At 36.7% G+C, this 24,795-nt stretch overlaps 1 protein-coding gene across 2 annotated transcripts in view; it reads right to left on the bottom strand.

Annotated features, from left to right (window-relative positions):
• The window catches only part of B3GALT1 (beta-1,3-galactosyltransferase 1), a 226,899-nt gene that overhangs the window by 176,939 nt on the left and 25,165 nt on the right, over positions 1 to 24,795 (bottom strand). The window contains exons 2-3 of one of the 2 annotated variants that reach the window (XM_074829020.1): positions 13,574 to 13,749; positions 3,465 to 3,528 (exon numbers count right to left, since the gene is read on the bottom strand). The exons of the other annotated variant lie outside the window; for it this stretch is intronic. The gene's annotated coding sequence lies outside the window, so the exon portion shown is untranslated. The remainder of the gene's footprint in view (positions 1 to 3,464; positions 3,529 to 13,573; positions 13,750 to 24,795) is intronic. 2 annotated transcript variants of the gene reach the window in all.

The following is a 24,795-nucleotide window of genomic DNA, read 5'->3' as shown; positions in this document are numbered from 1 at the left end:
TAAGGACATGTACATGTGGCACTTAGGGACATGGTTTAGTGGTGGTGGACTTGGCAGTGTTAGGTGAACAGTTGGACTCGATGACCTTAAGGGTCTTTTCCAACCTAAATGATTCTATGATTCTGTACACATATACATATAATATAGATGTGTATATGTATATGCATACATATATATATAAAAAATTAAAAACAAAAAATACACTATTTAAAGATTCTCTTTAAGAGAAAACTTTGCTACTTCCTAGGGAGGCAAAAACTTCTCTATCCTATTCACAGGGAAGGTAGACCGGCATAGGAGGTGACCTATATGAACAGACAGGAATAGAAGGATAACCTATATAGCAGGTATCCACATTTCACTGAAAATTGAGAATGTCAGTTATTACCACCTTGTTACCTCCCCATTTCTTCCTGAGTCTTCCCACTGACCATGCTTTACTTGAGAGCTCTCTACTGCTTCCCCTCATTCTCCCTTCCCCTTTTTTTCCCCCTTTGAACTTTTCTGTCTGCTTCTCTTTGACTTTAATTTTCCTTAAAGGATTCAGAATGGTAGCAGTGAACTTTTAACCACTGACATTCAAACAGGATCAGAATGATGTCAAAGGAGTTCACACCTCCCTACCAGTATGTGTTTATAGAAAATGACTTGACTTCTGGCTTCTCAAAATGTAAATGCTTGTTACAGTAGGAGAAATATGTCATAAAAAGGAGATACTAAAGAAAGCAGGAGGCTTTGCCCTCCCCCCTTACTTCTCATGCAGTTCACAGAAGGTGCCACATTTCATTTCAGTCTAAAACCTCAGGCTTTGGTTTAAAAAGATCTGGAATATGAAATCTTCTGTGTTCTGTCCTCTTTGGGTCATCCAGGAGTGATCTGGGATTTTCACAGATGTTATCCGTAGAATAACTAAGGAATACTGAGCACTGTATATTAAATTAGTATTAGTGTCAAAAGAAGACAAAAAGACAAAAAAAAAAATTAATGCCAGATTCCCCCCTTCCCCAGTTTTATCATGTCAAAAGCAATGGTTTCATGCTTGGTAATGTGTCTTATGTGATTCATTATCAGCTGTATATAGACAAAAAAAATAGGACCTTCAGAAGCAAACCATAAAAACTGTGTACACATGTAATCTTTCTGTTCATACAATTGCATTAAGGGACGAAAGAGAAAAAAAAAATCACATTTGTCTGTGTAAAATAATGAAGTTAGCCAACATAAGAAAGTTCCTAAAGAGTCAAAGGATGCATATAATATGACTTCTTTCTGACATATGAACAAGCGATATTTCAGTAATCAACGGATTCCAAGGCATCTGAGCTCCTCATATACCACCCTAAACTGTTGATGTGTTGATCTGAGATAGCATCGTTGTCACCATCATATTCAGGTACCATTAACAACCACATTTTCAGGCAACTTATCAACAAAAAGATAAACAAAATATTTCCTTCTTGTCAGGGTGTGAGAACGTTTAAATTCCATTTCATTTGCCCCCTCAGAGGTTTTGACTGCCTTTTTCACAGCTTGACCTCACCTTACTCTTTTCCTCACAAATTTATCTTCTCACGTAGACACTATAAAACATAGCCATATTGGTAACATTACCCCAAGGATCAATTGGTATTTACTTAATTTGCATGTAACAGAATATCTGTGAATATTCAGTCAGACTACTTATTTCATGGAATAATGAATTATTTATCCATTCACAAACACAGCATTGCATTAATCATGGCCAGACCTACTTTTGCAGTGTATGAGTGATTTTTTTTCAACTCTTACAAGTTTCTTAAATTAAAATGTATTTAATTGATATAATTTAATTTGGGTAGTTACAACTTGTAAACACTGAACTGCAGCTCTACATTAATAACTATGGACTAGCATGTAGACCACTTACAGTCTTGTTATGGTATAAATGTCCCTTACTTTTCATTCAGCCAAAACTATTCAAATGAGAGATATTCTTTTTCTGTTGTTGACCTGAACAGATTTAAAGCATTTTCTGGTAAGACCTTAAAGGATGAAAACAAAGGGAAAAAGACTAAAACTAAAAGAAGGAGCCAAAATGACAAATGTTCTTGCCTACTCACATACCCACAAACTGGACTATTAGGAGATGATAACTGGTAAAGAAGAATGAGTTGAAATATGATGAATAACAAACACAGGAGACTGGGGAACAAAGCTGTGAAGAAATTCCCAACCAAGCAGTCTAGGTAACTTTCTTGTAAATCACAATTTAAAAGTCCCAAATAGTTGCCAGCACTTTCTGCCTTTGTGTAAGTAGCAGACAATTGTGGTGATAACACTGTTCTAATTCAGCACAGAAATAAATCATCAATTTGTTCAGTTGACACCTCTGGCATAACACAGAGATAACATTACGTATGCCATCTTTCCCCTAGTTTCTTAGTAGGAAACTACAAGAGAATTAACAGTATCTTTGACATACACAGTTTTTGAGTGTGCTCTGCGTATGAATCATAGTGTAAGCCTGAACAATACCACCAGCTGGTGCAAACGTATGGACAATGGCAGGTAGCACTAAACTGTTCAGGTTTAAAATTTAGAACAAAGATTGATGCTGCTGCTTTCATTTTCTCTCTACCTGCACTTTTCAGAGATTTCATGGAAATATGTCCATGCCTTTACGAAACTAATTCTCAGAAGTTCAGAAAATTCATTAACAATTTATTTTAGCATCTTAAAATGAGCGCAAATGTTGACAATATATTGAATATTAAAATTTCTCAAGCATTTCTTTATTTGTATTATTTCAATAGCTGTTTTTACACGTGCTATGTTATATTCTGATCCTCCTATCCCTTGGAAGACAGCATGTTTCCTTAAATACATTTATTCAGCATGTCAACTATGTTAAAACTGATAAATTTCATCCTCTCTTCATTAATTCCTATAACTATTTTCTCCTTGTATTTCTCCCCGCACCCCTTCAATCCATTTATAAGAGCTTTTATTCCCATACTGCCAACTGGGAAAACCATTAATGAGTGGAAAACTGTAGTAAGAGGTTTCCTGGTTTGTATCAAGGTCTGCTAGAATGTTCTTTGATAAGTACAAGGACAGCCACCTGAAGCTCTGGCACTAAACTTTCGCGTTTTACAACTGGATTTTACAAAATCCAGTACCACCTACTAGCCCTGAATGATGCTGCAGCTTTCACTCTGAGAAACACAAGGGTTGATACAAAGGAGTTTATATAATAAAGATTGGATATATATTCTCCAAATATTCATAAGTAGGACACTGTAATTCAGTAACTTTCAAGAGTTACCACTAGATTTCTTGATGCTACTGGTCTCTAGTCTAGAGTCTAGCCCAGTACTGCAGCACCACAAAACCAAACTGAAGAAAGAATTTACTTTAGAGGAACAACCTGCACAAGGGAATTCAGCATTCTTTCTTAGTAAGTCTAACAATTCATTCTACCTGACCTTTGCCTTTTGTTGGTTAGTTTCTCTTTCACATGCCTTCCCCCATCACCAAGTCTTCTGCATCCTGAAATAACAAACAGCTTAAATTAATCTAGAGTTAAAAAAGTTATATGAAACAGAAATTACCTAACAAGGGCATTTCTTTTTGCTTTTTAAATTATTTCCCATAATTTTCTAGGAGCAGAAAAATATTTTCTAGTAGTCTCTACTTCTCCATGGAGGAATTTGACAGCTCAAACTCCAGCAGAGTCAAACCATCTCTGCTCCAATGATACCAGGTTTACACCTGAATTCTTATCAGTCATCCTGAGAGCCATCCTGCAATTATCTCATAAAGATTAAATTACTAATACTAATGAAATACTAATTAAAATAACTTCTGTTACACTTGAAGACAGAGGAAAAAACCCCTGTGGATGGCAAAGAAAATGCCAGCTGGTCAATGAAATCTTGTAAACCCTATTTTAAATATTAACCCACCAGAGGAAAATCAATCTAACACTGGTTACGTATTACAAATAAGGGTTGGCTTTTTTTAAACATAATTTTTCTGTTTACCATTGACAGTGATTATGATCACAAAGCTGCTATATGCAGTCTGTTTGCAATCTTCATAGCATAATGGGCAAATAATGACAGACTTTTATTATTTCTTTTATAGAAAAATAAGTTTGTTGAACAATTTTTGCAAGGTATGTGAAATAGAGAGAAATTATGATTAGATGCACCATATAAACTCTTCAGGTCTCTAAATGAAAATCAAAACTGTGATAGGAAAGTAATACATTGAACAAAATATCTTTTTTCTTTTCTTTTTGGAGCATTGGCTATTCAAAGACAGAAAAAGGCCATTTTCAGTAATGAAACTAGAAAATATATATTGTGCTTAATATGATCTACTCTTTGCACTAAAAAAAAAAATCAATAGTATTAAGAAGCAGAATAAATCCCATTATTGATTTTTTAAATAATTTTATTAATAGCTCTATATAGCATAGTGAAACTTTTCTTTAAATCACATCCAGCATAGTTTAGTCACAGGACTCACTTTTAGCTTTATCTGAAACATGGGACCGGTATTTCATTTATACTACAGTAGTTTTAAATAGAGGCAAATGGGGATGCTTAGAGATTTAACATGAATGTTATTAAAATACATTATTACTAGTGAATGATAACAGTTATGTTCTTTCTAGAGATATGAGCCATAAACTTTCATGCCTGACCTAATTTAGTAGTATTTCATTAAATGAATCTTAAAAAAAAAAAAAGCCATTTTTGTAAATTCACTGCTGATGTTAGAAATCTCAAGAGTTCTCATTAACAGAAAATTACATTCATGTGATCAAGAAAGCTTTTTGTCATCCTGCAGATGAACTAAGTCTGCATGGAGTCATGAACTAATTTGAAACTATTTGAAAAAGCAGCTAAAACAAAAAGGGGCTTTCTTCTGATGAGTTCTTACTAAAAAAAAAAAGGAGTATCACTAAGGAAACTGATTATTCATGTGAATAGACAGTTTCTATGAAAAAACTGCAGCTATCAAAAGGTTCCAGACTTGGCACTGCATGTGGTCCATAGGTGCCTGAAGCAGAACTAGTTCCCTTGCTGCATGGTATTTGTTTGACACACTTGCAACTAGCTCTCCGAGCAGTCACATAAATGCTTCCAGATGCAGGGAAGTCCTCTTAATTTGTACATGTGAGTGGAAATCTGCATTTTTTTTCTATTATTAAAAGCAGGTTGGCATATCATGAGGTGCTGTAGAGTCAAGTTGATTTCCTGAACTGCTTAAAAGTTAACTGCTATTAGTAATATATACAAATGTAGATAATTGTATATCTATTTTCTATGTATATATCTTTGGAAATATATACTTTTTCATAAATACACATTATTTATGGATCTATAAAAAATAGAGGAGACAGACTTCTGCATAAGACTAACTCATTCTCCATATATATGGCTGGCATATACAGCCATAACTGTATCTACTTGTTGGTCAGGTTCATTGAGGAAGTGGTTAAGAGTGTAAACTGCTGGTGAAGTCTGTTACACACTTGCTATTTCAAGTTAAAAGAAGGGCAGGGAGAAGGAGATGTTTTTGTGGCTGGCTGGTTTTAATTTTGCAATGTTTCTAAAAAGTAAATCCTTCCAACTATATCACAAGGTATTGTCAGCAAAAAGTACTTTTAAATGGTACATCAAATCCCAAACTGCTATCTTCTCAAACAAGTCATAATTTTATATAATGAAGAAGTAGCAATCAATTCACTTCCCATCACCTTATTCGCACAAAAATTAGATTAGTTATTGCCTTCCTTACGGACACTTGCTGCAAAGATATGTCCAGTACATCCTAAATCAGTGGTATTACTGCTGCCTTCCCGGTAGGCTTCGCACAGATTTATTCTACTATAATCTGTTAAATGCAAAGCATTCCTTCAGCATGTGTATTTTACAGATATTGTTAAATCTGTGCTTCTTACTGAAAGCTGCATATTGGCATCAGCTATTTAATTCTTTTACTTTTTTCAGATCATTCTGTGCATCTATTCTAAGATATTCAAGATGACTCCTATGGTAACCTTTAAGGAAAAACATCTGTAGTCTTTACTCAGTAACAACTGCAGAGTCAAACCTCATACTTGATTAATCTTAATGATTCCAAAACTGGAAGCACTTTGGCATGCCTATTGTGCTGAACATCCCTGTCCAAATTACACATTTGTAAATATTTCAATACTGCTTACCATTATTTCTAATGTCCTTCCTACAGTTGATGCCAGTGGGTCTCAAGAACAATAAAACGCCCCGGGGTTGCAGGGAGTAATAGCGGTGGTTCAGGAGGTCCTCCTCACTGGCTCCATGCTCAGCTAAGGTCTTTGCTCAGCGGGGGACACTGGGTTCTCATAGGTGCATGCTCCTAAATACAAAATCAGTATCCTATCTACTTCACACAAAATATGCAGCTGCTGTAACAGATGGTGACCTAGTAAAAAAGGTTAGAAGAAAAAAATCCAGAATAATGATGTTGGTTGCAAAATACACTACTCAAGTCAGGAGAAGGTGGAACTGCCTTGCAAGGGCAGTTCTGAGTTTCTGAGTAACTACTGATAATCAGAAAAAACAGCAGAAGTCGAGGTAAATGACTATTTAACGTTTCTAAGTACAACAAAATTAAAATCTGTGTATTTAAGAAGTTTATTTTTGGAAAACATCAGTGCTAGTCTAGCCTAGATTGTGATGGAGCCAGTTTACAACCATCTTACAAGGATGTCGTTAAGAAAGCAATTTTTCCTCCCCTTTCTTTTCTCCAATACACGGTATCTGCTGATTCATTAGAGGTAGATGAGGTTCCCATCACTGCAGTGACTGGAGGCAGCAGACACGCCCAACAAATAGATGTAAACTAAGAATATGCTATCTTGACAGAAAACGAAAGAGTTCTGCAAAAACAAGCAGTCCTGCAACCTGCAAATCTTATGAGCCCTACTATATTCTGGATTTTCATTTGTAGTATCTCTGCTCTGCGTGGACGCCCTGGCAATATAGTAAAGTCCATACTGCATCTTTTCACTCAGTAGTGATCCTAACCCCTATATTTCTCCTTTACCAAAATGCTTCTTTTCCTGAAATTTGAGGTCTGTAGCCATGTCTGCTGCCATGCTTTTCATGGCTCTCCTCCTACCTTCAGGTTTAGCTGAAATTGAAGGGATCAAAAAGGCAAGGTCAACTGAAGACAAATTCCCGTTTCCCTCCCACAATTTTTAATGACATAGCAATTAAAAATATTCTAATATACAAAAAGACAGGCAATGTTATCTATGTGTGCCTTATGATGCCAGCAAATGACAAAGCTAACAAAAATAGAATTGGAGTTGACTTAAATTTTTGGTGCTATCTGTTTAGGTTTTGTGATGTTTTCTTTTTCACATGCCTCACTGACAGCAGCTGGAGAAAAGTATTATGCCTTACTTTCTAGGCCTGTTCTGCATGTCACTTAAGACTAACACATTGGTACAAAGGAACTAAACCTTCTTTGAGACAAGATTCCAGCTACTCAGACATGCAACGGTTGTCCAGTGGTTATTCTCAGGTGTTGCTTCCCGGCATAGTTCTTTCTGTTTCTGCAGAATAGGACTTTTTTCTTTTTGCAAGTTCTGGAGCTTACTTCAATAAAGAATGAATAAGCTCCTCCTTATTTCAGAGGAATTAAATACTTTAGACAATACACTTGGGGTTACCTGCTAAAACATTCTGTAAATAAGAAAGAATTGTGCATGCATTGTGTGCAGCCTTGGTTTTGTATGCAAGTGCCTGGGTTATGGGTACTATGACCAGAGGAAAAAAAAAATTGATACAGTCCAGGCCAGCTCAGGTCCAACAAGGTGATACCAGCTCTGGGGTACTCCCGGAATGTGGCTCCTGGAGAGGTCAAATAGGACACAACTTGTGTGGTAATGTGCTGAAGCAAAGCCAGTTTGAACATGCCTGCCATGCCCTGCTGGTTCCAACATGTCTTACTGGGTCAGGCAGACCCAGATGCAGCACCTGACCTGGCTCTATGTGTTTGCGCAGTGTGCGCATTCAGCAGTTCTGGGAGAGCCAGTCACAGGTGGCACACCAAGCCTCAGAAGCAGTGCAAATAAATTCTTCCTCAATCTGGGAGAGCTTCTTCCAGTCTGTTTTCATTGCAGGTAATGGAGTGTTGACTTGATTTTAATGCTTCAGAAAATATTTTTTCCTCTTACTGGAAACACTGTAAATAATATTATATTGTACAACGTTTAAGCCAACTTGGATGTACAAATCCTGCCAGTTCCAAAATGAGATAGCTAGCGCACAATGAAGATTAAGAACTTTTTCAAAACTTTCCATAAAAGGCAATTTAATAATGTAGACATCTGTGACTTTCTCTGAGAAACAGGTTTATCTTTCGAAATGATACTGTACTACTTATTGTCTGTCTCTGTGTAACTGAGAAGCACTTTAGACAAATCTTCTATTCTTCTTTCTTTAGCCTGACATGGGCCTTACAGGAACAATGTTTGTTTTATAAGACAGATGTGAAACTCTGAAAAGGCCTTCTGATTTGCTTGTACTACGTTTAACTTCATAGTGAATACTCATGTTTTTCACTTTTAACATTTTCTTTTCCCTCACCTGCATTAGAAATAATTGCTATTTGTATTAGGTATAAAAAATATTTGGCTACACCACCTTCACACTTGTGTTTCTTAAAGACAAAGACTCAGTCTCTTTCTACATTTTGGTGTGTTTATTTTGAGAGACAACATCATTTACCTTTAAATGGGGGCTAACTCCAAGTTACTGAAACCTCTGTTATGGCACTATGTGTCACACATGTTTAAAAAAACCCCAAAACATATGCATACTTTTACATTCATATTCAGCTGTTCCTCTTTTCACTGTCATTCATTCTTCTTGTGTTAAAGATCTGATGATCACATTCCTTATTCTTCCAACTTGTTTTTTAAAATAATCTTCTATAACTTTACCATCAGTGAGAGACATGTATTTCTTGTCTTGTGCACTTACTTGGATTTATTCATCTTTTTACCTACTTATTCATGTTTTCCTCTTCAGAAAATGCCCTCGATTATTCAAAAACTGAAATTATATGAATTACACGTTCTGTTTCTACAAATGTGTAGGTATCACAAAGTAATTAACATACAGCTATTCTAGGCTGTAAAACTTTTTCATACTACACAAAGTCCAGGTGCTACAGAAATCAATAGGAAAACTCATATTAATGAGCTGGAACTTCACTGTTAACTCGTTCTAAAAGGGAAATGACAGTTTAACAGTTCACTGAAGATGGGCTACTGTACAGTGTAGTCACCAAAGATCAATATGCAAGCTACTAGAAGAAAAAGTTATTGTAAATCTATGGGGTGCATTGCTGAGGCAATGTTTTTTATAGAACAAATGAGTTTTCCCACACTTTCTCTCAAAAGTGAATTCAGTGTTTATGAAGAATGAATTGTACTAGCTCAGAGTGTCTGCAGGCTGTCCTGATCAGCCCTGTCAAGTCCAGATTTACAGACTTCATCAGACTCTTTAGGTCAGAGTCATTATGTAAAGCTGAGGAGGAAAGGAAGCTAGACAAGACCCCTCTTACAAATTAGCTTAAAACTTCTACAGAAATTACTAACAGTCACTCACCACAGTTGCTTTGCCTGCTTCCTCAGCCATGGCTGAACATCTAGGTCTTGACCAGACCACTACACTAAATGGCAATGGTCCTGTGCACCCCCCACTTGAAATATAATTGCACAGAATTAGCAGGGAATTAAGGACAATAAATCTAGTTCTTATAAGTTTCTTCAAAACACTTTCTCCCACAATGATCAGTACTGTGTAGAAATATAGATTGTATCTCAACAAATTGAGAGAGCTAATTTATAGCCTTAAAATATAAAAAATAAAAATATCCCTTCATATTACTCTGATTTTACGTATTTGAGCACAGACTGTTCTGGTAGAAAATAACAGCTGTCTGAAGTAACTGCATGTTACATCTCCACTGGCACATATTTTTCTATCTAGTTACAGATAATTGTATGCAATTATAACATTTTAGTAATCTCTGTAAACCAGCTAATTTAGTTGTCATTTTTTTTCTTTTTTTTCCCCCTGTTAATTCTCTCCCTCTACTTTCTGAAGAATAAACTGTAATACAGAATGGATAAGATAGGGATTTCACAACTGTTTTTAACAATGTTAAATGTGGACCATCTACACAACCCATCTTTATTGCTATAAATTTTGCCCAGATATTAAAACACTTTGTATTGAGTACGGCTCTCCTTTACCACATAAAGACATTTCAAATTTATCTGTTAGAAAAAATGCAATCAAATGGAGTCAGTGCATTGGTCCAGCTAAATTAAATGTTCATTTAAAACTACAGAGTCAAATATTTCTCAAAATTTGTATTAAAGATGTGTCCCTGAAAGTCTTTTCCCCCCGTATAGCTTTGATTTTCACCCAAAGCAGCTTTACAGATCCCCTCTAATTTAACTCTTCTCAGGACTTGCCCTTCTGGACTGCCAACAGAGCAAGTGCCTTTGCTCCCAAGTTGGTGCATGTGCTGTACTGCACCAAAGGCCTGTAGCACAACTGCAAAGTGATTGCAGATTTTCTGCATTTCATGCACTTCAATCTATGCCCAAGTAGTAAAATCCTTCTATACTGCCACTGTGGGTGGTCTTTTAACAAGCACACATAACAGAGTATAACAAAGAACGTTTCATACAAAAGAAGATAAAGTCATTTATTTGCAAATTTTTATAAAACCTTAATTAGACTAGCTAATTAATGTGTCTACAGCATATTGATTCTGCCTTTCTCAGAAGGAGGAATCAGAGATACTCTAGGTCTCTTTGAAAATCTTGGCCATTACTCAAATGACTTCAATTCCCATGAGATTTCAGCTTGAAATCACACAGATTTTTTTTTCCCCAAATCCTGCAGTCGATCCCATAAGCAAGAATAGTATGAAAGCATTTAAACAAACCAGCTTTGATTTTTCAGGGCTCAGCACCCAGACAGAAAATCAAGGTTAAATGGAGATGCAAATATTGTACAGTTCTTAGTATCAGGCTATTTCACTGTGGCACTGTAGCTGACCAGTTTTGAAATATATCGAATTCTGGCATTTGCAAGAAATGTGGGGTGTTTTGTTGTCTTTGAGCACTTATTTTCTGTATAGGTTTGCTAATCTACAGAAAAACACATGTAGGTTAGTTTTCACTACAGCTAGTAAAACAAATAAAAACTTCTGGACACAGGCTATGGAACATGAAAATAAACACTTCTGGGATTTCTGCAATTGTGTGTTTATATAGCGAGTAAAAAAAGGAAGCTTGTTTCCAGTAGGGGCTGTATGACCAATTTTATACAATTCTAGCATTTTAAAGGCAACTGCAATATAGAAAAATGAATAAATGTAGGGTTGTGGAAGGAGTCTACCTGTTTCATCTGTTGAGCGTCATTTAAAAAATCAGGTTCCTATTGTTCTTTCAGTAGGTGGGAGAGTGTTTTCTTGCCAACAGTAGACTTGCAAGTTTCAGTGCCAAAAAACTTTAGTAAAATGTCAGCCTTTGCTACAAACAATATGCAAGCAAAATATGCTTTCTGCTTGTAGATTAAATTACCCATCAAATACAAAGGAAAACAAAAACAACCTAGTCTTGTAACAGATGCAGAAGGCTTCTAGGTAGATCTCATACAATTTTTACAAGCATGAAAGGCGAATGGCTATCCATGTATAACCAAGCAGTTACAAGGAAACTTTCTGAAGTAAATCCTTTACTAAAAAAAAAAAGTTGTACAAATCAGCTGTGAAGAAATTCAGAAGGGGGTTCTGTGGATGAAAGCATAATGCTTTATTTTCAGACTATCATCTTCCATAAATTTAAGTGCTCAATATTGTACCAGCCAGGTGTCAGAAATGAATAGTGAACCTGCCAGGAGAAATGTTTTCCATTTCTTAACCACCATCCTGGTCCATGACAGAATTGATTGGCTTTTTCACATATACTGCTACTACTGGCAGAGATAAAATATTATCTCTCTTTAAATAACTATCTTTACACCAAATTTGTTTACTTCAAGTGAGTTTAGTATGATAAATATTTTGATTTTTAAAAAGATAAATAATCTAAATCCTCAGTACCATGAAGTTCTTTTCTGGGAATACCAGAATACACATTTGACAAAGAACCTGCTTTATAATTTAAGCATAATATAAGCAGAATGTGCAGTACATTTTTCTCTTGTCTTAGTGGTACTTGACCTTTACTTCACTGAATGTGTATCTTAATCTATTATGTACTATATGCTGTTTCCTATAATGAGAATTTGAGTTCTCAGTCTGACTTGATTGCCTTCCACTACGGTTTAAGGTGTTAGTAGACCCAACAAGACTGTTCCACAGTCAAAACACTGATATAAAAAGAACTAATCAGTGACTGGTCACTCTTTAGTAGTCTGCTGTATAGTGTAGCATTTCCTATGGTCTGTGAAACATGAGATCAATTTGCATCACAAAAGCATAACCGCGTTACAGGAAAGTATTTTTTGCATCCCCTTCTTAAAACTCTAAATAAGATCACATGTTGCAAAGGAAGACAAAAGCTTTGCTCTGAATCACATTCCAGTTATTTTTCCCTTCTGTTGTGTTTCTCCCTACTGCCCAGCCCACGCTGATCCAGAGTGATCTCATACAAAGGTCAGCATTGCAAGGTGAGGAATCTGCCATTAGGCAGACGAACACTTAATTGAACAATCATCCAGGTCCAAGGGAATCTTTTTTCATTACGTTAATAGACGTTAGGTGTAAAGTTCTTAACTGGGAATAGGCTGCCTCACGACTTAGACTGTTCTCGGAAGTCAACTTTTTAAAATCTTTGGAAGACAAACTTCTCAAATCTCTCTTGCCATGTGTTCAGTTTTTTAATTAATTCTTTTCAAATGTGTCTGCATACTTCGGTCATATGTCGGCACTGAGAGGTTGTGCTTTTCCTCTTGCTCTGCTTTATCACTAAAATAATAACATAGAGAAAGCATATCACTGATCCAAAGTCATCCATCTCTGTGTCTTTAGTAGCCTTGCAATGAGTAGGCAATTTTGCAGCTTTCATTGGAAAAAGGCACATTTTGATCAGGAAGCCTTTGGAAATCCTTCTGAACTCCAAGTTCAGAAAATGCGTGTTTTTAACACTGTACGCTGCTTTTGAACCAAAGATAGCTCAGTGAATAATAGAGGAAAACACAGCTACTAGGATACCCAAGTTTGCTATGGTTGTGTTTTCTTCTTTCATGACCTTAGTGTTCTCTTAAGGTAATAATTGTATGTGAATATGAAAGAAATGTTATCCTGATTGTGATAAAATTAAAATGACAAGCTACGAGAGCATTTTTCTGTATGTCTAGACAGATACTTTAAAAGAATAGCTGAGGACTACCAATGATTTTTGTGGATAAAAAGACTTCCATCACCCTTAAAACATTTTCTCATCTTCCATAATGATACTTTCCACAGTGAGCTGGTAAGATGAAGGTATAATTATGCAAACCTGAGAAACTGTAAAGTTGTCTTTAAACAGTAGGTTATCTTCTTCATAACAAAAAGGATTCAAAATCTGATTCCAAAAGCATATCACTCCTGGGGAAAGTTGTATTTCCACAATTACTCTCAACAGCTCCATCTCAGGATTTTCAGCACATAAAATAGTTTATGTTTGGAGAATACCTGTGGAAAGCCAGAAGCAATTCTACTAATGTTGCATATTGTCAGATTATATAAATTTAACTCTACAAGTTCTCCTGATGCACACAGAAACACATGGGTTCTGTATGTCTTCAAAATCACAGGGGAGGATTTAGTGATACAATCATTTGTTTTAATACACTGTTGTGAGATCTTTATATTCTGTACACCTCAATTATTTCTATGGGTTTCATACAGTCCAATCCTGGAATGAGAAGTGAAAGGCACAAATGTGGCTGCACAGAGGCAGCTCAGGTTTGGCAGCAACACAGCAGCGGTAGCACAAGGCAGCCGGGACGGGCAATGACTCAGAGCCCTGTGCTGCACTCCATCACGGGGGATGCTCTGGGGCCCCGTCGCTCTCTTTAGCAGTGCACATGCACAGTGTCCTACATCAGCCTGTGCTCAGCTTCTGAGTTATTGAATTGCAGTTACTTAGTCTGCCAACAAAATAATAAATTGTGGTTTTATGTTGTGGTGCAAAGAAAGCCATCAAAAGTAGCCATTTCAAATTATTTCTCTGGCAAACATGCTATAGACTTCATCTTTAGCAGGTATTGCTATACTGTTACTAAAGAAAAAAACCTAAAAAGGACAGAATACGTTGTCAGTGTTTGCATCAGTTCTGGCTAACAAAACTACTATCCAGAAGCATATGACTACTATAAATAGTGTTAAGACCATAAACAGTGATTAATAATAGTGTGCAAGTATAAAACGTTTGTATTGTGAAAGCCAACTGAATTGCTTACATGTCTGTGGGATCCACTTGGCTTAGCTGAAATGCTGATTGTAAAATAAACATTTAAAAGTGTGAGTTATTGCTTATATTGATGCAACAGGAAAGTTAAAAGCTTAATGTCAGGTTCCTGGGAGCTTTCAGAGTATATATTTAGGTGATATTTAGTGATAATGCTGACTCAGCTTGCAAATCTGACTTTTGTCCTTTTCAAAAATAACCCACTTTTGTGGGTTAACTGCCCACTTCTGCTTTGTTTCCTCCTTGGTCTCACTCCCATCTTCTCATTGCAGTCACATAGCTCTTGCCTGCAGAGTAGGAGCAGTCTGCTTAGGAAACACATCCCGACACCTCCATTCTTAACCTCCTTGCTGAGTTACTCTTCATTCTATATCCTAGATGCTTGTATTCCATCAATTTTTCCTGATCTCTTGTCACCCTCTCCTGTTTCATCTCTGTCCTCCCTTCAGAGTATATGAATGTACACACACACACACACACACACTTTATTTCCAGGAGTTGTCACCCTCCTGTGTACCCTCCTGCCCTCTACCCCTCTGGTTCCAGACTACTTTACCAGGATCCTCATTCAAGCTCAAACTCATTGTTTTTTGCTTATAATTATGAAGGGAAGATGCTCTGCTTCTCTACTAAAAACGAAACATTTATTAAAGAAAAGCTGAAAAACAGAATGATTTAATTTTCCCTTTGTACTTTTATTTCCATGTGTTTTGATTCGTTACACAAAATTCAACTGATAATAAGACATAACTCAGAGCTTAAAGATTCCATTTCCAGCTATGTCAATTTATATTTAATAATTTTCCCATTTTATCTAGCAATCTGTTCCCTATTTTAAAAGATTAGAAGCCTGAACGTATGCTGTCTTTTCCACAAAAATTGATGAAAGCCTTATGGAAGTCAACTCAATAACAATAAGTAAGTTAAGTAGAAGGAGAGAGGGCACAACAAACAATGAAAGCTGAAAATTAATTTATTTTAATTCACTATTATAGCAGGTATGACACAGATGAAGGTTGAATGCCAGTAGAGCGCACTGGAAAATCACTGAGCTTTCCCTTTGTTTCATTGCGCAATATATTATGTAGTTATTACAATAGATGATTTTTTTTTTTGTATTGCTTGATTTCTTCCTTAGTGTCTTCTACTTTCTATTCAGGCATTTTATTCAAACTCTGCTTGACAAAAGTACAGCAGGGATGCTTTGACAAAAACTGAAAATCCTAGATTAGTGCAGAAACTGAATACGTATTAAAAGTGTGTGGTTAGATTAGTTCCCAAGAAATGAATGGATATGAAGTTATTTTTAAAAGAACATATTAAATATGTTCTTTTCTTACTCCTATCCCTAAAACCTCTGCTTTCACTGTTATCATTTGAGGTATATGGTTAGAGCACCTGGAACCAATCAGTCCATTGAAGCTCATTCTTTCACATATATTATTATTAAGAAAAGGATTCTTTTAGTAGATTAAAGGTACAGTAAGAACTTGCACAGTCTCCCTGCATTCTCTGCATGCTCACTGATGCTTTCAGGGAGAAAAAAAGGTGACACTGAATTAAACTTCTGCCATGCTTCACTCTTCAGAGTATAATTGGAATTAAAAGGTGTAAAAATGTTTCTTTCACATGAATATCAGGCAACAGGTTTGGTAAAAGTGGAGTAAAAAAAGTGCCACTTTCATGTAATTAATAGAGAGAGTTGGGTTTTCATATACCCAAAGAGGTTATGACATTTCTCTACAGATTGGAGTGGATCACCTCAAGTGATTTTGGGGAGGGTTCAAACCACCATGCTTCTTTAGCTAGCCAATTCAAGGCTGAAAAGGAGCATCAAAAACTTCACATCTTTGTTAGAAATTAATGCCAAGAAACCCACGAGCCTCTTCCATGCCTCCTCTGAGAGGGATTATCCTTGGGGTGTGCATAACAGAAGCAGCTGTTTTCCCTACTCAGTGCAGCACTGTCTGACTTTCCCCTGGGGATCAGTGACCTTTGGTACATCTGTGCACACGTAGATGCAGACCATGGATGGAATGATTCAGGAATAGCACAAAAGTAAAACCAAGAATAAATATTGGAGGGTGATATATTTATACAAGTCTTTTAGATCTTAATGTAGAACCTTCCTTGGCAAAACAGCTATGAATACAGTCAAGAATAAGGTATTTACTTACCAGAATACCTTATGGAACAAACTAAGGAACTGGCTGCTTTGTTTATGTATTTAAATGTTTGTTTAGATAATAGATTTCCTCCCTTTACCTTCTTCACCCAGGATACACATGTGCATAGTTAGCATACAGGCTTCAAAAATAAAAAGGTCAGGTTTGTATCAGGGAAAAATGGTAAAGGCAGGTGTAGATGACAAGGCCGATTGCCTAGGGGTGAAGTAGCAACATTTTTTGTAGCTGATGACTTGGATAGGAAACATCCTCTGTCTGACCTTATCTGCTAACTGCAAGTCATTCCCACTGCAAACAAGGATTTGCCATGTCAGACTGTCAGTACCATCTCTCTCACCATTATTACAAATTCCCCCTTTTTTCACTGTTTGTGCTGGCTTTGGTCAGGACTCTCACACCTCATCGTAAGAATGTAGCTGAATGCTGGGCTCTGTGTTTCCAGCTCTAAACCTCAGCAGGCCTGGGGTGGGGGCCAATGAGGAAGATGACATAATAGGTGTTGACTGTCCCTGTTACATCCATAAGTAATGTTAGGAAGGTTGCTGTGGCAATGTTTTTGGTCACGTGTGGTTTCAAGCTCATTAAGTTGAACCTTCTATCCACATTGTTTTTTAGGAAATGTAAAAACTACAAGCCTCATCACAGATGAACTCCCTCTCAGCTGAGTGAGAGGAAGAAAAAAGATCTTGTTAGAAGATGATATAGATTTTCTAATGGTAGAAGGGTCCTGACTTTTCTGCTTATTGTTAACATACAAGTAATTGCATTTACATGGGAATTACAATAGAATAAAGCAAATGTAGTATCAGGGGAGAGCCATGCACAACACAGCTCTCCTCTTTTCTGTGCACCAATATTATCATTTGGTGAAGAATGATTTTTTAAAAAAATATATTACAGTATTTATTTTATCATCCAGATGACAAAGCGAAGCAAATTAGTTTCACTTTCTCCATAGGCTTTCAAAATGGCAAGCTGTATATGTTTTCCCAGTAGCTTTTTCTTTTTTCAATGTAGGCAAATAATTTTTTAGAAAGCCAAAGAACTAGGGAATCTTTATCCTAGGAAGCTAGCTAGAACCAGACAGAGCCTCAACCTGGTGTCCTGAATTTACCCAGTCGCATCACAGTGTCACATGGTATTGTTTCCAGAGGTGCTGGAACACTATTTGTTCCCAACAGCAAGTTCATCTGCCATAACAATTAGCTACTATCAATAAAAGTCAAAGACTTTCAGTGATGAAAATGGCTTTGAAATGAAAACAACTATTTACAGAAAAGACACATTCTTAACATAGATTGGTAATTTGCAGGTGTGTTTGAGGACAGGAGTTCCTTCTGCTGCTGCATAAGGCATGGACAGCCATTCAGTCACAGACTGCACGGAGGCCTGCTGCGTGCTAGCAGGGGAGCAAGCCAAAACCAGGAAAGCTCCAGTTTGAGTGGAAAAAAGGGCCAGTGATAGACTCTCTCAGCACACAGACTGATCTTCTGAGTGGGATCACAAAACATGCAGTACTTTATTCCCAGTGCCTGTAAAACTTTACTCAGTAGAGAAAAATAAATTCTACTACCAAGACAAGCAAAAACTGGGCAAAAAGTTCTCTTGACTTTCAGGTTCTTTCTTATATTTCTGTATTCCCCTTAGTGAAAACTTTTTTACAGCTATAGCATAAAGAGTGAGCTGACACAAAACAAACCCCCAAAATGCCTGTTCCACACACTGGGCAGAATTTTTAGCAGTTATCTCCTTGTTAATGCTACTTAGAAATACAAGCCTCAATGGATTTCTAGTTATTGAAGATGATAACGTTACCAAATATATCAGAATATAATGTCCTTCTTGATGTTCAGCTGTAAGATAAGAAAATGTAACTATCAGAAATACATGAATGTTATGCCTAATTTTTTAATTTAGTGAATGGGCTCAATTCTAGTACACAGGTCTGAGCTTACTTCTGGGTCTTATCTGATGATGATTTCTTTGTATTTCCTCTTCTTTTGGAAATATTTTTATTTATTATTTTTGATCAAGTAAATTTATCCATGTGATTTATATTCAAGTTGGGGGATGGTAATTCTTCCCCATTGAAAGTGTGCCACACAACCCTCTAAAGTATTAGGAGTACTAGTAGTATTCCTGTCCAGAAACCTATGAGCACTCAAGCAGCCCAGTTTAAAAACAAACAAACAAAAAAAACCCAAACAAAAACACCAAAAAACCCACCCAAACAAAACCCCCCAAATTCAAGCATGTTTTTTCTTTGCATAATCACGAACAAAATAAACTCTTTCCTTTCTCTATTGTGTAACATTTTTTGGAGCAAAAACATATGTTAGTGAACATGAGCTCTCCAACATATCAATTTGTTAGAATTCCATACGGATATTTTTCTATTTTTTGTAATATTTTGATTACATTCGAGATTCACCTTAAAAGTGTGGTGGTTCATCTCGGAGGAGGGTTGAAGCAATCGGGTCTGAATAGGTATTTCCTCAGAGATCTGCACAGGCTTCTCTGAAGAGGATCATGGGATTAGAAAATAATACAAGTCACTCTGTACACAGAATACAGAGCAAACGGACAATTAATCATATAGTGTCAATCAATGAAGGTCCCAGAATCTTTTTAAGGATGTTTATACAATAAAGTTATCAGACTCCATTGATTCCATGAAGGGCTGAATGCTTTAGTTTGCACCAACAGCAATCTGTAGGAACCTCTTTGAGGTAGAGAGCTCCAGAGGCTCTGGAAAAGATCAGAAAGAAGGGGAATGCATCAAATGATTAATATCCTAAAAGTTAACAGAAGGCAGCCTGACTACTTCAGTCATTTTGAGAGCAAAACTGCAACACTGTAGACTACAGAAATACAGCGTGACACAAAGAATTCCCGGAGGTTTCATTTTATAAAACCACAATGCCAGGGAAGTTTATATAATCTGTTAAAGCATTTTCAGCTTTGATACACCGATTCTTCTTGGATTTCTTAGATAGAAAAGCAAGTTCTTTTCATTAGAAGACTTAGCTAGAATGTAACCATTTAAACGAGAGCTCAAAGACATAAAAGTCTTCAAAAGTTTAGGTTGTTCAGAGACCAATTAAATTTTTCTCTGCTATAAGATAGCAGAATTGGGTTTCGGTTTGATCCAGATAAGTATTTGGATAACTAAACTGACCCTATTAAGAAAATATTTCAGAACAAGAGAAGGTGCTGGAAGGGAGGTGGAAAAGGTGTTTGCACTGTCTGGCAGCTTATGTGGGCTTCAGATTCTTTGCACACAAGACCCTTTTGCCTCCATGACTGGACTGCTCATACTCCTTCTCTGCCGTCTCCTGAATGAGATCGCATCAAAATATTTAAAGGGAACAATGTAAATACTAATGAAGATTAACTTGGATTTTATTAGTTCTTTATAGTTTGATACTCCAAACTAAACCACAGCTGGGTACTGAGATGACACTATTAGGTGTATTATGATACACCTTAATGCAGTAAAATCTTATACAACTGAGTAACTGGTCTTGTTATGTTCTACTTGGGAACAGGAGCTTCAGAAACTGAAACTAAGGGTTTACTGTAACTGTTCAAAACTCAAAACATAGTTTTAATTTATAAGGACTTGTATAATAAATCTTTGCATCCATAGTTTATTTGTCAACCCCAATGAAAAAAAAAGTTTAAAGTCTATGAAAATTAAAACCAGGTTTGTAGTTTCTAGTTCCATAGTTTCTGTAGCTTTTAATTTTTATTTGGTTTGAATTTGATTTTAGTTTTTATCTGTGTTTTTAAGAAAGGTGAGGAAAAATGCTGTATTTGAAAGCTTAATGTTTATAAGATGCTTCAGCTGGAGGAGAAGCTTTATTGATTTTTAGGGCTGGGCTTTGAGAATTGAATTTTTCTGGAGCGTAACATTTTATTTACTAGTCGTTGATAAACTGCACTGTCACCTGCCAGCTGGCTTCAGATAAAGAAAGCTGACTGATAGGCCAGGACATACATATGAAGAACATAATTATAAAAATGGTACAAACTTTCCCCCACCCAATTAGTCAGGCTAGGTATTCCTTTGGCTCGAACAGGATCATTCTTCTTATTTGCTGCCTGCATTATTCTACCTCCTATAGGTGCCAATCATCATTACAGTTTCTGTCTACTAGGTTCTTGACATTCTGTATGAAAAAACGGTGTGGACATACTATAGCCTCTGAATGCTTATCATCATACAGCATAATTTAGACATTTATCTATGTGTCAACTGCAAGTACATCTCTGCTGTATGACGATGTCTGTTCTCAACAAAGCACTCCAGTGTTCAGGAAAAATAAAAAGAATTACATTAAAATAATTCACATGTTAAATGCACAGGTAGAAAGCAATAGCTTTTCCAAGGGGTTTTTTGAAGATTTCCAAAATAATCTAATGACTAATTCCTTTGGTTTTCTGTACAGGACAAATAGTTTTAGGTGTGGTTACTAGTAAACAAATGGCAGCTGCATCACTGTTTCTTCACTTCTTACCTTCTTGGCCTTACTGCTTGTCTGAATCTTGCCTTAACCTTTTTCTTGTTGGCTATGGTCTGCAGGCAACTGATTTTCACACCTATTAACCCTGTTTCTTGACTCGTGGTTTGAAACAGCTTGGTCTGTCAAAGGGAGATGCCCTTCTCAAAGTGTCAGAAGCCCAACTGCTCCCCTCAAAGTTTTGCACTTCAGTTGATAAAGGACTGGTAGCAAGGCTAAGGACTCCTGTACCATACCAATATTTCATAACCATCTTTTCTGTCATCAGATGTGTAACAAAGACTACAAATGAGAGTAATCTTAATTGGTATTAACAGTGATTTAGAATTTAAATTAGAGGCAATTATCTGGAGGACCACTGATTTTGGTGAAAAACAATGCAAAATTAAACTGCTATTATCAGAGAGAAGTATCTTTATTACATATACTTTTTTTTAATTCCAGGGAGCTCTGAATCCAAAGATTCATGAAAACTATAGAATATATACTTAATGCAGTTCTTCTGTTACGTTTTGCATATCTAGAACATACCAGATTAGATCACAGAAACTTCCTGTAATGTTTCGGACAAATCACCTTCTAAGAAGGCTACTATCTGCCTGTCAGGTGTAGCCAAAAAAACCCAAAAACATTAGGGCATTAAATTCATGCATGTAGGTGGTCTGCAGGCTGTCCACAAGCCAGACACATGGACACAAAGGATATGGTACAGACAAATGTATATGACAAGCTTGTGGCATTAGAGGCCTCTCTTTTGACTACAAGCTCTCGCCATTTTAGTCAATGTATCACGCCAATCTTCTTTCCTAGGAAAGGGAAGCATGAACTCTGTCATTTACCCTTCTGGTTGTCTAATGCAGGCATAGAAAGGATCCTCTATACAGTGCTATTGAAAGATCCTTGTACTGCATCACATTCTATTTAGAAAACGGGTGAACAAAAACTCCTTCCCCATTCATCAAGGTCTTGGAATGATTAATTTTGGTGTTCCATCCTGACCCCATACCTTATGATACCAAACACAGCAGCAGGAGAGTAGGAAAGTGCAAGTGACTGTGCTGTTCTGCGGATGCTATCAATCTGACTGGTCCCATACTTCAGAATAGCAGACAAAGAGCTCTGTCTTAGTTGTTTACCTGCTTCATTTATCATCGAGGAAATGCTGATCACAAGTTTTCTTAAAATTAGTTGGCAGCTAAAAAAAACCCCAACAACAAAACCAAGTCTGCACTAAGCAAGCATAACCCACATGGAGGACGTGATGCCTGTTCAGCATCTCCAGAATCTGCAAAAATAACAAATGATGTAGTTGCTGAGTGGGCCTTCTTACTTTCCTTTTAAAAGCAACTGTTAAATTAAGAAGACAGTAATTGTTACTGATTTAGGTACCTTCATCAGTTAAAAAAACCCGGAGTTCTCAGCTTCTTTCCCAGAGGAAGTTAGAACATCTACCAAAGGGCACTATCATAACAAAACTAGCTTGCAGTGCAACTCCTGCAACTTTATTTACATGTAGAGAGTTGCATTGAAGAGAACTCGGTAACATCACTTAATTCATGCCTGACTGACTGTCCTTATAGCTGGTGACTGGAGTCAAGGGTGGTTCAAAACTTGACGCCACACTGTAGCAAGCTGAAGGAAGCTGCTCATCAGTTGGTCTCTGCTCAGACTTACAATAATCATCACTGAAAGATTTTCTTATGTAAGTCTGTGGCTCTAAAAAGAGTAGGTAGTATGTGGGTAGGGAGGAAGAGATGGTAACTCCCAGGGTAGACTGATACTAGTCAGCTCTAAAAGAATTCAGCTTGAATTCTTCTTCACAGACTGGAATGCAACTACCTGCTTTGGCTGACCTCACCTCAATCCTCAAACAGTTGGAGACAACCTGTAGTTCCTACAGCCACACTCACCAGCTGGGTCTAGTCAGGACAGATTGACGGCAGAGACCTTTTGCTAGTCATATGCAAAGTTACTGTGGACTGTAACAAGTTCATAGGTGATTCCCTGAGAACCCCTGATGGAAAGCAGTTTTCAGAGCACATCTCAAGATTCAGTACATTAACCGTTGAATTGCTAGTATTTAAAATATCACGTTAAATACATCACATTTAGACGTACTATGATAGAAGCATTTTTTAAGTTATGTTCAACTATGCCAAAAATTTAATTCTAAGTAATATTCCCCATTCTGTTATATTGTTGATTTTGGCTTGGCTGAATGATCCAGAAAAATATCTCTGCTAATGTAATATGAAACTATCCACAAACATGATAAAAATGTCTAGCAACAGTAGCAGTTGGTCTTGAACAGTCCAACCATTTGCTAGGATTATCAAATGAACTACACTGCAGAACCACCTTTTCTGTCAGCAAACAGAGAGGGTGAGAGGGACCAAGGGATTTTAATGAGTCAAAACTAATGTTTGAAATTTAATATTTGCCTGCTGAGCAGCAATAGTGGAGTCTTTACTAGGAGAAGGATTGTTGGACCTTGGCTGTAATTCACTCAAGTTTCTATTTTGTCTCACTCCTATAGATCCTTTTCTTTGCCTTACAGCTTGCATAAGCAATTTATAGCCATTCCAAAGTTGGGTGGAAATACAATACATGGGGTAAACACTGCAGTGAAAATTAAGGGTGCAACGGCAGAATAAGATGATTCACTACTGTTCAGAATCTCTGGATCACTTCTGCACAACAATGCCAAACTGTTTAATTACAGGTACACCACCTTAGGCTACCTCCTCGAGTAGCTACAGTGCTGTCTGCTTGAAACAGCTCCTAGCCCTAGCCCATGAACAGCAGAGAAGAATCCTCGCTCCCCCAGCCCATGTCTCTGAGCAGCCCATAGTTCATTCAGCCTTTTGCAAACATGCAGGTGTTATCTGGGTCTACTGCACCCCAAACTATCCCAAGCAGGAGAGAGGAACAAATACATGATTGGGAAGGAGGAAGCTTGTTTGAAGATTAATTACACTGCAGTTCTTCCAATGAACATTCATTGTACTGCTTTCCCTAATTTGGATCTGTACACATAAACATAATTCATAAATGGACAATACATGCTTTCAAATTACTCTTCCCTGTTATGAATTTTGTTCTTATATAATATTTATCTTTCAAAGAGACTAAAGCTAGCTATCCACTATGGCTTCAAAAATCCCTTTGAGGACTAATATTTAATTTCTTTTTATAGTTCTCTTACATTCAGATTTTTGGTACTGCAGGTTTCTTCCCTAGATACACTAGGATTTGTACAGCTTTATATGGCTAAAGACTTGAAATACAGAAATTGGTTATCATGCAATACGACCAGAAGATAAAAATAAGCATTTTATGATCATATTTCAGGGAAAGGCACTTCAACAGAGGTTATGAGAAACTTAGCATGCATTTTTTGTTCATGCTAATTGAGCCTTTATTTCTGTTTCTTTAAATCCCAGAAATCCCTTTCTTGTTATTTTACTTTCCTTAGATGTGTCTCTCAAAAAAACCCAACCCAAAACTATTTTATTTTGAAAAACTGTTTGTTAATAACTGGCATTATCAGAATTGTTCA

The sequence above is a fragment of the Strix aluco genome, chromosome 6 (assembly GCF_031877795.1).
Source record: "Strix aluco isolate bStrAlu1 chromosome 6, bStrAlu1.hap1, whole genome shotgun sequence".
In the NCBI taxonomy this organism is placed as follows: domain Eukaryota; kingdom Metazoa; phylum Chordata; class Aves; order Strigiformes; family Strigidae; genus Strix; species Strix aluco.
The sequence above is the reverse complement of the archived record's forward strand: the minus strand, read 5'-3'. Positions and strand labels throughout refer to the sequence as shown.